Source organism: Eucalyptus grandis, chromosome 3, assembly GCF_016545825.1.
Source record: "Eucalyptus grandis isolate ANBG69807.140 chromosome 3, ASM1654582v1, whole genome shotgun sequence".
NCBI lineage: Eukaryota > Viridiplantae > Streptophyta > Magnoliopsida > Myrtales > Myrtaceae > Eucalyptus > Eucalyptus grandis.
The window spans coordinates 32,291,792-32,305,396 of NC_052614.1; the positions used below are offsets into that span (position 1 = coordinate 32,291,792).

Sequence of the window (13,605 nt, forward strand, 5' to 3'; positions counted from 1 at the left end):
TCCTGCCGTATCCGTTTCTCGCTGCTAGCAATCGACCAGAGCTCGTGATCCACTCTACACGGTGACGAGCGACGGGCCGGAGTTACGGCTCATCACTCAACAACTATCAGGGCCTAACAATTATTCCAACTGGTCGGTGGAGTTCCGGCAAGCGTTGGTCACAAAGGACAAAGAGGTTTTTATTGATGGCACATTACCGATTCCGTCGGATGAACGAATGGCACGATTATGGAGGAAATGCAATCAATTAGTTCGAACATGGATCGGCAATTGCATTACCACCAAAGTCACAGCCAGCTTCCTCCGACGGAAGATTCGAGAAAAATGTGGGAGAATATCAAAGAAATGTATGGAAAATTAGACAGGGTTAAAAAAATTTCTTTGACCCAACAACTCTCGGATCTAAAATAGGGAAACATGACCATCGCCATTATCTACAACAAATTATCAGCTTTATGGAATGAATTGGAGGCAGTCGAGGAGAAATTAGAAGGCCTAGATCTTACCTTGCAGTAGTACCGCGCCATCAGAGAGAGGGAAAGGGTCACGAGATTTCTGTTGATATTGAATGAATCTTACCAAAATTTTCGATCTCAGATTTTGGCGTCACTTGGCCGAATTTATCAGCTCACCGTCTAGGAAGAAAGCCAGTGTCTTGTTGGCTCCAATTTGCACAGATCTAAGGAAGGGATGGCGCTCGCAACTCATGCGAGTCACGGAGAAGCCGCGGCCAGAGAGCACGAAGGAAAATGGGCACCGCAAGTCTGGTTTGCAGGAGCAAACCCTAAAACCTTCAAGAAAGGAACGGACGGCCAAGATCAAATGATCCGATCTGATGGTCCGCGAGGGCTTAACCCGTCCACTAGATCCGACGGCCCACGTTTTATCTCTCCAGCGGGATCGGACGGCCCACAGCGCTCCTTTTCCACTCATGGATCCAACGGCTCAAATGAGGCCGCAATGGCTTCTTTTTTTAAACCATCCAACGGACCACATTTTGCCACGTCACCAAAGCATAATGGACAAAATTTTAAAGGAAAAGGTAAGTTATACTGTGATTATTGCAAGCGTCCACATCATACAATTGATACTTGCTGGAAACTTCATGGTAAACCTGGAGAGAAAGGGAAGAGAGATTTTCCAACAGCTTTACATGTGACAGGGCAACATACTAATAGATCAAATCAGCCAATCACCCATGATCAGTATCAAGAGATTATGAAGGCTCTTAAGAGGTTGGATGTCTTTGATAGCACCAGAAGTTTTTCAAGTACTTCTTATTGTTTGATTAATTCAATTTCGAAAACTAATTGGATAATTGATTCGGGTGTTAGTGACCACATTATCTGTGATGAAAGTCTTTTTTCAAAATAAAAAATAAAAAATTAGACTTTCCTATTTCAATCCAACTTCCAAATGGGAATGCTACCCAATAGGGGTGTAAACGATTCGGTTCGATTCAGTTTTTGAAAAACCAAACCGAACCGAACCGTTAGAGAAAATTTCCAAACCGAACCGAATAAGTCCCGAACTAATAACGACCGAACGGAACCGAAGGTTCGGTTCAGTTCAGTTTTTCGGTTTTCAAATTTTGGGTTTTGGGTTTCGGTTTTCGGTTTTCAGTTTTTTTTTCTCTTTCAGGACGGCTTACCTTCTGTATAAGCTCCTTGAAGCATTGATTGACGTTCTCTCTAGTTTTTGCGCTATATTCAAGAAACGAACATCTATGTCGTTGAGCTAGATATCTTCCTTCTTCCCTTGTTACAACCCTTTCACTCTCCTGAAATTATCACATCATGAGAAGCAAGATGACTTCTCTTTGAAGAGAAGTCAAGCAAGAAGAAATCAGGGAGGATAAGAAGCGATGACGAGGACGGGAGCTCGGAATGTTGTGTGAGAATTCTTTGGAAGGAGGATGGCGTCCCGAGACATGGTTTCTTTTGTGGGCTTGTCCTAGTTGAGCCTGGAAATGGCTCGAGTTTTGTATTGCTTCCAATCTAGTTGGGTTTCAAAAGGAAGCAAAAGCTTCACTTTTGACTTTCTGGGTTTCATGGGCAATTGGTTTGGATCAAAAACTACCCTGCTTTTAGCTTTTGCAATCTTAATTTGTTCCCAAAAGGAATATTTGGTCCTACATGCAGTGTAGCGATTTTAAGTGTTTTTTTTTACACTAGTGATTCGTAAATACAGCCATAAGCATATGAAATAGTGATAAAGTATGCTAACAACTTATCTTCTCATCTGAATGTTCTACTATAGTCTTTATGCCTCACATCACATTTCACTCAGCAAGTATACCCATTTAGTCTAGGAAATTGTCCTTCTCTAAGGACAAGAGAATCAAGACCTGCTGAGACTTAAAAAAGATGCTGTGTAGCATCCCCATTGTACAACAAAAATCGGTGTTGACAAAGAAGAAGAGATAAAAAAGAAGAAAGAATCCCGGATTAACAAGAACTCAAAGGAAACTAGTGCTTTTCATCCATAAAACAAGTATCATAGGGCAATTAATTATTGCAAGAATCCAAATTATAGTCATGGCAAGGAGCAAAAGTAAATCACATTAGACATCCATTCAGTCACTTCTTTAACCCCACGATGCTGAGACAAAGCAACAACATATATCTCCATTATGTTACAACCGCATCTTCTATATGATTCAAACTACAGAGTTCTCCAATGGCTCAAGGCCATTCTGCCTCAGGAATGGCAAGTTTCTCAAGCATCTCCACAGGAGTTGTGTGCACGCTAAGCCCAATAACCACAATGCTGCTCCTTTCTTTTATATACCCCGACCAAAACAATTGAAATAAAATTAGTGATCTCAACTTAGGAATCGATGTCACAATATATACTTTTCGCTTCGTGTTTTCTATTTGCATCATTGCTTGAAAAGGAAGAAAGTCACTCTCTATGAACATGCAGGATTGTTTTAAGCTCAACATATCTAAGAAGAGAGGGAAATAAGTAGTTCCACCTCAAAGGTGAAGAAAGGGGTACATCACCATAGGTACAGAATAAAATCCAAATTGCTCAAACCCCAAACTAGATTCTCAAGTTTAATCGAATCATTACGGTTTTAACCCAATTTGGACATCAAAACATCTTCAGTTAGCAATCCTACACTACCACCTAACTCTAAACCTCTTGCTTAGCCTTGTATGCATTTCTATCTAAAACCAAACGTAGAAAATGGTCCAGACATACACTCTCTCCCTTACGCTACTATGAATTTACCTCTTTGAGCTTAAAGACGACATTCAATCATCAAGAGAAATTGCTATTGAATTCAGGTCCATGGTCGTAGATGACAACTCTGCATTAAATTCACAATGAAAATAAGAATTGAAATATCAATTGTAATATTGAAAAATATAAATATTCCATGGTTATTTTTTTCTCACCTGACTCGAAATTTTCAAGTTCTTCTAAGTTCTCCTCGATCGATTGTGAAAGTGGTGCGGATCGTAGCCAATCTTGAGTACATATAAGAGCTTCTACCATCAGTGGGGTCAAAGAGCTACGAAATACATAAAGTACTCAACCCCCGGTGCTGAATGCAGACTCTGATGCTACACTGGAGATGGGCACGGCCAAAATATCTCGAGCAATGGAAGATAAGATAGGATATCTAGAAGAATTGACTTTCCACCAATTTAATATATCAAAGGTGGAGCTATACCGTTCACATCCTTCTTCTAAATACTTATCTAATTCAGATTTTTCTTCCACATATTCTTGTCCCGTTTGGCTAAGATACATTATAGTCATAATGTCCGCACCAACCACAGGAGACATTGAAACGTTCACTGTCCTTGTCCCCTTTAATCTCATGTTGCTTTGGGGGCATGTACCGGTGCGATATTGCTCAAATAATAACGTCAAAGATTTTGTCACTCTATCTCGCAAAGTTTCTGCCCGGTTGTCGTCATACACTTTATTAATCATCCATTTCACATACTCCATCTTATGTCGAGGGTCAAGTATACATGCAATGAACCATGTGAGAGATTTATGTTGTTCACATTCCCAAAATACTTATTGAACTTGATCTTCATTCTCTTGGCTGTTTCTTGCAAACTCCTATCCTCATCCCCACAATATTTTTCAATCATCATTTAAATCCCATAGACATCTTTTGCCATATCATTGCAAGTGACGTAAGAAGAGCCCGATACTTTTAAAGTTGCATCATAAAACAACTTCAAGAAAGGAAGAAATCGATGGGCATAATCCCAATCATCATCAGTAGGCAACCCTCTCACCTTGGAAAGCTCTTCGACAAATCTTCTATCCTGAATATCTAATAAGATGAAGGCATTTCGAAACTTCAAAGCCACTTCCAACATCAGGTATGTTGAATTCCACCGAGTCTCCACATCCAAACATACAAGATTATTGAAATCAATATTTTATAGCAGAATACACTCCTTAAACCATTGCAATCTCGATGGAGAAGATCTCGCATAACGTACAGCCGAGCGTATTCTAACAATAGAATCATCTATATCTTTCAAACCTTCTTTCACAATCAAACTGAAAATATGAGCATAACATCTCACATGGAGTAACTCACCTGATAATATCAAAGCATTCCAAGAGTTAAGTCTTTTCTTCAAGTATTGAACTTCCGATTCATTGGAGCTAGCATTATCAATAGTGATAGAAAAAATGCCTTTGATCCCCCAACTAGTTAAGCATTTCTCAACTCCTTTCCCTATAATCTCAGCCGAATGTCCTGGGATTTAACAAAAATTCAAAATTTTCTTTTGCAACTTCCAATCAGCGTCTACAAAGTGAGCAGTAAGACGCATGTAACTTAGATTTTGATATGAAGTCCATGTGTCAGTCGTAAGACAAATCCTTGGAGAAGTATCGGAAAAATATTTTTTCAATTTGCTTCTTTCCTCCAAGTATAACTTATAACAGTCCTCCCTTAATGTGTTTTTTGTAAGGATTAAAAACTTTGGCTGGATTCTACTCACGAATTTCTGAAATGCTTCAAGTTCCACAAACTTGAAGGATAGTTCACCAATAATAAACACCACCGCTAAATCTTTTCGACGAGCATCTTGATCAAATTTCCAAGGAACAGCTGAAGTAGAACTACTAACCCCAACAGATTCATTTGAGGCACTTCTCTGCCTTTTCTCCACATTCGCATATGGATAATTCTTACATCTACTTAAATGATTATGCATCCCACTAGTCCCTTGAGTAGTAGAACAACCAATAATAGCCCCCACAATATAGACATTCGGCTTTATCTTGGCTATTTTCTATCCTTTTGAAGTGTTCCCATGCAATAGATCTCTGCCTCCTTCTATTTGTACCGCTAGATTCACTTATTAAAGATTCGCTCATTGTATATTTAGCTTTGCAAATGATGTTACTGCCTTGACAGGGAGATCTACAAATGGCTTATTCTGAGTAGAAAGAAATCCTTTTTAAATTCACAAGTTTGAAAAGTTGTCTAAAGTCATCAATAAATTAGATTAAGAAAAGCCATGAGATATATAAAAACAAATTTAAATTCTAGAGCTTGCTCTCCTACTGTTATTATCTTGAAACAAAGCATGAAATATGCATTACCCAGTTCATGTTTACCCCAAGTCTTATGTAATGATGGTTAACTATTATAAGAATCCTCGGAATTCTCTACTAATGACGCAATAACAAATTGTTTGCAATAACTTGTATAGTCAAGTATGAATAAACAAACAAGCAAACAAACAAAAAACAACAACAACAACAATTAAGCTTTATCCCACTAAGCGAGGTCAACCATATAAATAAATAAACCATGGAAGAACCATATGCACAAACATGTTTCCAGCTTAACCTTCAGGCAATTCATACCCGCCCCTACAAAGCTAATGAGTATCTTCTCAAGCAAACTAGATTCACAACTCAAAGCGTCAAGCCAATACAAAAATGTCATCACTATGGTTCCACATAGCTAAAAAATAGCATACCTCCCAGTAATTTTGAAGGGGCCCAATTTTGCTAAAGCTCGCTCCACTTCTTCACTAACCTGGTCAATATTTCAGAAAGTAAGTTCTTAAGCTACGTTAAAAACTTCAAACATAGCAAATTCCTTTATGACCAATTCTGAGGAACATTATATCGTTATGCAGGCAAAAGCATGATCCATTCCCTCAATTCCAAATTAAAAGTGTAAACTAAACTATCATAGTCACTACATGATATTTGGCAAAATCAAAGATGATATTGCTAATGCATAGTCACCCTAAACTCAAACATACTAAACTATACATGAGATTTTTACTTCTCAAGGCTCTCAAGCCAATTTAAGGAGACAGTGATACATATAGAATCAGAATATCACTCACTCCCACAAATCATGATAACCACTGTTCTCTAGTTTCTTCATCAACCAATTTTACTACTCTTCCATTAACCAAGAGAAAAGAACATGGAAACACAATAAATGAATAGCATGCGGCTGCCGAATTTATCTTACCACACGCCGAAGTATGGGCTCCAATGATGAGCAAAGTTTCTGCAAACTATCCACCTTGAGAGCTTCAATGACACTGCGTCAATATAAAGGAACATTAATATATTTATGAACCTCAAAGGAGCAACCATTTTTACATAAGATGCATAATTATAGATAAATTCCCTCTGAAGAAGGCAAGGACACATAACAGAGACAGATCCAGGGCCCAAAACTTTTAGCTACATTAGATGCTATCTATGGAAGATGGTAGAATTCGAGTTCGTATAGAAAAGAAATAGGAAAACGGACGAAAAGAGTCAAGAATCTACAATGAGAAGTTGGAACCCTTTTCCAATTGTCGAACTTGATACTTTTGTGAAAAAGAATAATTGTTTAAGCCAAACACAGATAAAGAGACAAAGGGAAAAAGAAAAACAGATGAAAAGAATCAGGAATTCACACACACAAAAAAGTCAGGACACCCTTTTCAGAAAGGCAGACATAACTATATTAGGAATAGAGAGATAATTTAAGCCAAACACGGCAAAAAAGAGGAGGTCAAATTAAGAATCTGTAACCCAAAGCCAGAACACTAACACCATACAAAATAGCAAGAATCTGCGTTACTTTGCACCTTCTAAACATGAAATCAACCTTGAAGTCAACCACTGCAAGCATTTGACCACTTTGAAACTTGGTGCAATATTTATGTTGGATCTATTAGCAGTCTATGTTACATAACACCGACAATGCAAAAAGGGTTCTTCAGCAAAAATCATTAATTATCCGGTAAACCACACGCAATATACAATTAGCAGCCCTGCAACTTCCCAGTCCGAGTCTCGCTCCATTTACATGTTGCCCAATATGATAACATCAAAACAATTAACCTCAACTGTTTGAAGACAAACCTGAAAGCGAGCGATGGCATTAGCAGCAATGATGGTCTAGGCGCTGCCCAGTGCCCATGTGAGGAGGGGCATTGACGTAGTAGAGCGGCGTCGTGAGGACAAAATGGTCAGTCTCCAAAGTGCTGTTGCTCGACCCAACACAGCACACAGCTCCACGAGTCGCCGCTGCCGACGAAGAAGGAGAAGAAGAAAAGAAAAGGGCGTGGCGGAACAACCGGTCCCTCAATCGGTCGCCGTCCCTGCCGCCGTCGCCGTCCTTGTCACCGTCACTGTCGCACCTTCAAGATGAGAGGAGACGGGAGAGAATAAGAAATAGGGTTGACCCTTTTGCCAGTTTGGTTAATGCTTAATGGTTATTGGTTCTATTTTTCGGTTTCTCGGTTCGGTTCAATTCGGTTAACCAATAAAAACCGAACCGAACCAAAAAATTTTGGTTTTTAATGAAAACCGAACCGAAAAAACCGTATTTTTCAGTTCGGTTCGGTTCGGTTTTCAATTCAGTTACTGACACCCCTACTACCCATGTCACAATGATTGGCACAATAATTCTTAATTCTCTTATCACACTCCAGAACGTGTTTTGTGTCCCAGAATTCCGCTTCAATCTCATATCAGTTTCTCGGGCTTGTGAAGAAAATTCATGTCGTGTCCTATTCAATCCTCATTATTGTCTATTTCAGGGCCTTTCGACTGGCAAATAGATGGGCTTGGGTAGAAATTGGCAAGGGCTGTATTTTTGGACCAGTTTTTCCAATAATTTCAGTTCATCTTGTACTGAATTGAATAAACAATCATTGTGTAACATTACTACCAATGATAAGCTTTTTCTTAGTCATCGAAGATTGGGTCATTCCACTGCTTTTCCTTACCCCCAATGTTCAATTTGTCCTCTGGCAAAGCAAGCTCGTGTACCTTTTGAAAATAGCAAATCTCATGCAAAAAGTCTTTTTTCCCTAATCCATGCTGATGTTTGGGGGCCCTATCACACACCCAATCGTGATGGTTCTCGTTTCTTCCTAACAATTGTGGATGATTTTTCTCGTGCCACATGGGTATTTTTGATGCAATCAAAGAGTCAAGTTCTTTCTCATCTCAGAAATTTTCTCTCCCTCTCCAAAAATCAATTTGGGAAATCAATTCAACGTATTCGTACTGACAATGGAAGGGAATTCTTCAATAATGAATGTGCATTATTTCTATCTTCAAACGGAATTTTGCATGAGAATTCTTGCATCTATACCCCACAGCAAAATGGAATTGTCGAGCGTAAACACCGTCACCTATTAGAAGTAGCCCGTGCTCTTAAATTCCAAGCTTCCATTCCCGAGACTTTTTGGGGAGATTGTGTGGTCACTGCAACTTACCTAATCAATCGAATGCCAAGTCGTGTTCTCGACAAGAAGACACCTTTTGAAATGATGTATGGAAAGAAACCAGAACTTCAACACTTGAGAGTTTTTGGTTGTTTATGCTATGTGACTACAGTGGGGCCGCGGGATAAATTAAGTCCATGAGCTAGACGATGCATCTTTATGGGATATCCGAGTCTCACAAAAGGATATCGGGTTTTCGATCCGTCAAATGGGGATTTCTTTGTCAACAGGGATGTAATTTTCCATGAGAATATATTTCCTTTTGCTAAAGATTTATCTTTACACGATGGGACTGATAGGGGCATCGACACTCATCGTTTTTTATCTTAAGAAGATCTATCTCCTGGACAATCCTACATCATTGCACCTCCAGCATATTTGCCACAAGGTACGATTTCCTCTCCAACAGTAGCTGTGGATACTTCCAATACACTGAATGAGGAGAGGGATACTTCTTCACCAATAACAGCATCTCCAGCATCAACTGAAGAATCACAAGTTTCTTCAGTACCTCCACAGAATAACCAACCACGGTGATCCGAGTGTGCTAAGCGTCCACCCACATGGACAAAGGACTATGTTTTTGCGGCTACAAATTCTCAAGGTACTCGTTACCCTATCTCCTCATATGTCTCTTTTCATCAGTTATCGTCAGATCATATGTGTTGCATTAGTCGTGTGTCTGAAGAAATAGAGTCATCCCATTATAATGAGGCAGTGAATGATCCACGATGGCAAAAAGCCATGGAAACAGAATTGCATGCATTAATGGAGAATCATACATGGGACATTGTCCCTTTACCGCCTCATCGAAAACCGATTGGCTACAAGTGGGTCTACAAGATTAAATATAAAGCCGACGGGTCCGTAGAACGATATAAGGCTTGGTTGGTAGCCAAAGGCTTCACTCAACGAGAAGGTTTTGATTACCATGAAACTTTCTCTCCAATAGCAAAAGATGTTACTGTCACGCCCCGATCCTCGGGCATGCACACACCCTTCTACTTGGTCGATTTTAAAATGCGATATCCCAGGACAATGTATCACCGACCCTTTCAATTATTATGCATATGCGGAAACAGTTATAAATCCCCAGACAATAAAACAATGGGATAGAAAAGCAAGGCCATATTTTCATATTGAAACTTATAACCAAACTTTTATACTAAACACAAACCACTTCATAACTATTCACATCAAAATTGGATTCTCAAAAGAAGATAGAATCTCAGCCCATCCGGGTCATACTCAAGATTCCTCTCAGTATTATCTTTTTCTTTCGAAAATCCTTCTCCTCAGGTTTCACCTTCGAGTTCTCCTTCTCATACTCCTCCTCAGCTCCTCATCGGGGTCCTGAAATGTTTTCCCCAAACTGGGATGAGACTACGTCTCAACGAGTTCTACCCCACTAAGCCTGATTAGTAAACCATTATACTATAGGCTGCCTAAACACGCACAGGTGAGAGGACTTACCTTGGCCTCAGATCCCACCTGCAAGTCAGTACAATTCATAATAGGCACCCAAGCAATCATATCACCGATCGAAGCATCGATCAAATCGACCTAGTCGATTATATGCCAACAAGACCACTCACGGTCATTTCCATTCAATCAATCAATACACAACATCAAATCAAAGCAATGATCAATCGACCTAGTCGATTTCATGTCAGCCTGACCATTTCCCAGTCATTCAAGCTATTGCTATTCAGTCTCAACTGATAAAACCAATCACCGAGCCACGTGCATTCTCCAAGGCGATATTGTTTATCACCGAGCCATGTGCATTCTCCAAGGTGATGGAACCGATCATCGAGCCACGTGCTCTTTAAAATGTCATTTTGAATCAGCGAGCCCACATGCATTCTCCAAGGTGATGCATCAAGTCACCGAGCCCACGTGTCTCTTCAAGATGCCAAATGTACTCATTGAGACCACGTGCATTCTCCGAGGTAATGCATCAAATTACCGAGCCCACGTGTCTCTTTCAAGATGCCATACTTAATCACCGAGTCACATGCATTCTCCAAGGCGACATACTTCGTCACCGAGCCATGTGCATTCTCCGAGGTGATATATACATTTAGTCACCGAGCCACATGCATTCTCCAAGGCGACATACTTCGTCACCGAGCCATGTGCATTCTCCGAGGTGACATATCTAATCATCAAGCCCCGTGCATTCTCCAAGGCGACGTACGAATCATCGAGCCACGTGCATTCTCCGAAGCGATATACCAAATCACCGAGCCACGTGCTTTTCATGATGATTCATCCCATTTCTAAAGTAATTATCCACAACCTTAATCCGTACTCAATTTACCCAAATAATCAATTTAGGAACATATCCTAAATATCTACAATTAAATCAATTCAGCACAATTCAAAGCTCAAATAAATAAACAGACTGCGCCATGACAATCAGCATGAGATTTTGGTCGTCGGCCATCTCAAACTTCATTTCCGAAAAATAATTAATTAATTAATTAATTTCGAAAATTAATTATTAAATATTAAATATTCCGTTTAGCTCAAAATAAGGCCCAATTAAATAAACGGACTGCACCACGATTACCAGCATAAATTTCCGGTCACGGGCCATCCCAGTTGAATTTTCAGGAAATAAATAAATAATTAATTATTTTCGAAAATTAATTAATTAATATTAAAAATTCAATTTAGCTCAAAATAAAGCCCAATTAAATAAACAAACTTCACCACAGTCATCAGCATAATATTCCGGTCACTAGCCATCTCAATTGAATTTTCGGAAAATAAATAATTAATTAATTTAATTCGGAAAATTAATATTTAAATACCAAAAATTCCACTTAGGCCCGAAAAGCCTAATTGAAGCCCACTAAGGGTCGGGAAAATCCCGAGGCACTTCCAATAAATAATAGACCACGTCTACTTGCTAATTGCACAATTAATTTGTCTAAATCGCATCACAATTGACTAATAATTGCTAATTTATTCTAATCTAACCACCTAAACATAATTAATTAAAACTAAACCAACCTTAAGCATAATTAGCCAACTAATCCGGGATTAGTGAGATTACTCACCAAATCGCGCGCAAATCGGATCAATCCGATGGGGGCGACACGAGGAATGATTCTTCCCAAAGCACGACTCGGGTTCGGGGTCCGGAAACGGCCCAAAATGGCCCACGAACCAGCGGATACCCACTACGTGGGTTGCTGTTCTTGGCTGGCCGGAGCTAGTCCGGCGGTCGCCGAGGAGGTCAAGCGGTGGCCGGACGAAGCTGGGCGGTGGCCGGAGGCGGCTGGTCAGGGCGGAACCGAGCTGAGCAGGGGCGGAAGTCGCGCGGGGGAGGGGCGGCAACGAGTGACGGATGTGGGGTGGAGCGTGCGGCGTGCGCAGGCGGGCGTCGTGGGCACGAGCGGCGGGACGGCGGGGCGGTGGGGCGGCGACAGTCCTTGGCGAGCTGCTGCTTCTGTCCGCTGGCTTCACACGAGCAAATAGGAAGAAAAGGAGGACGGCGACGCTTGAGGTGTGTGAGGGAAGGGACGGACGGCAAATCGGTGGGGCGGTGCACGCGTGAACGGCGGGACAGCGACGGGCGGTGGAGCAGACGGTAGTCCGGCAAGCTGCTCTGGTCTTCGGTCTTCCGCTTCTGTTCGAACAGTGAGGGAGAGAGAGAGTGTCGAGAGTGAGAGAGAAAAAGAGATAAGAGAGAGAAGAGAGAGAAAAGATAAGGGTTTGGGGGTTTGACGAGTCAAAAGGGAAGAGGAAGCCAATTTGAACTTGGCAAGAGTGTTCGGTGGGGGAGAGGGAAATCGCACGAGAGAAAAGAGGGAAGGAGAGAGAGAGAGAAAAAGAAATAAATAATACCATTATTCAAATTTTCCTTTTCTCTTTCCCTTTCCCTTTCTATTTTCTTTTGGTCTTCAATTTTTCCTCCAATAATTTCTTTATTGAAATTTCGGACTCGACAATAATTTGACGGACGATGAGACAGGATCCTAAAAATGAATTGTGACACTCTCGAATATTCGATTCCCGAAACCAAATTAAATTTCATGGTTAGAATCAATCAAACGCAATTTTAGTCCAATCCAACCAATTGAGTAGCTTTTAGAGATTTTACTGCAGATACATCCCTTAACGGCTTCACCCAATAGGTTAGTTAACTCGTGAGTGATCAGCTCAGAGAAAAAGGACCATAGGCACGTTGACGACATGCCCATTTCACTTTATTGAAACGGGGTCCAATTTCAGGATGTCACAGTTACAGTTTGCACCTTCTTGGCAATTGCTGCATTTCGTGATTGGTCATTGCACCAAATGGATGTCCACAATGCTTTCCTTCATGGTGATTTGGATGAGGAAATTTATATGGACATTCCACTGGGATTACGGAGACAGGGGGAGTCTAGAGTATGTCGTCTCCGCAAATCCTTATATGGTCTCAAGCAGCCTTCTCGACAGTGGTATGCGAAGTTTATGGATGCACTTATAGGAGCAGGATTCTAACAGTCCAAACATGATTATGCCTTACTTACATGGACAAAATGTATGTCGTCTATCTACTTGATGATATATGTCGATAACATACTTATTATGGGAAATGATGAATCTGTTGTGACAAGTCTCAAGAAGTATTTACATTCCACTTTCCATATTAAAGATTTGGGACTGCCTAAATATTTTCTTGGAATTGAGATAGCTCGTTCAAAGCAAGGGATTTCTCTTAGCCAACAGAAATTTGTCTTAGAAATTATATCGGAGGTAGGTCTATTAGGATGCAAACCAACAGTTATTCCTATTGAGCAGAATATCAAGTTGACCACTACCGATTATGATGTGAGTCTAGAATTTACAGATAATGACT

The 13,605-nt window shown here is 40.4% G+C and overlaps 1 long non-coding RNA gene across 1 annotated transcript; it reads right to left on the reverse strand.

Moving 5' to 3' along the window:
- Positions 1 to 5,942: 5,942 nt before the first annotated feature.
- On the reverse strand, positions 5,943 to 7,415 carry LOC104437231. The gene is made up of 3 exons (XR_001985797.2): positions 7,375 to 7,415; positions 6,485 to 6,557; positions 5,943 to 6,034 (listed from the first exon to the last, which is right to left on the reverse strand). It is a non-coding gene; the product is annotated as an uncharacterized LOC104437231 (long non-coding RNA).
- Positions 7,416 to 13,605: the final 6,190 nt, after the last annotated feature.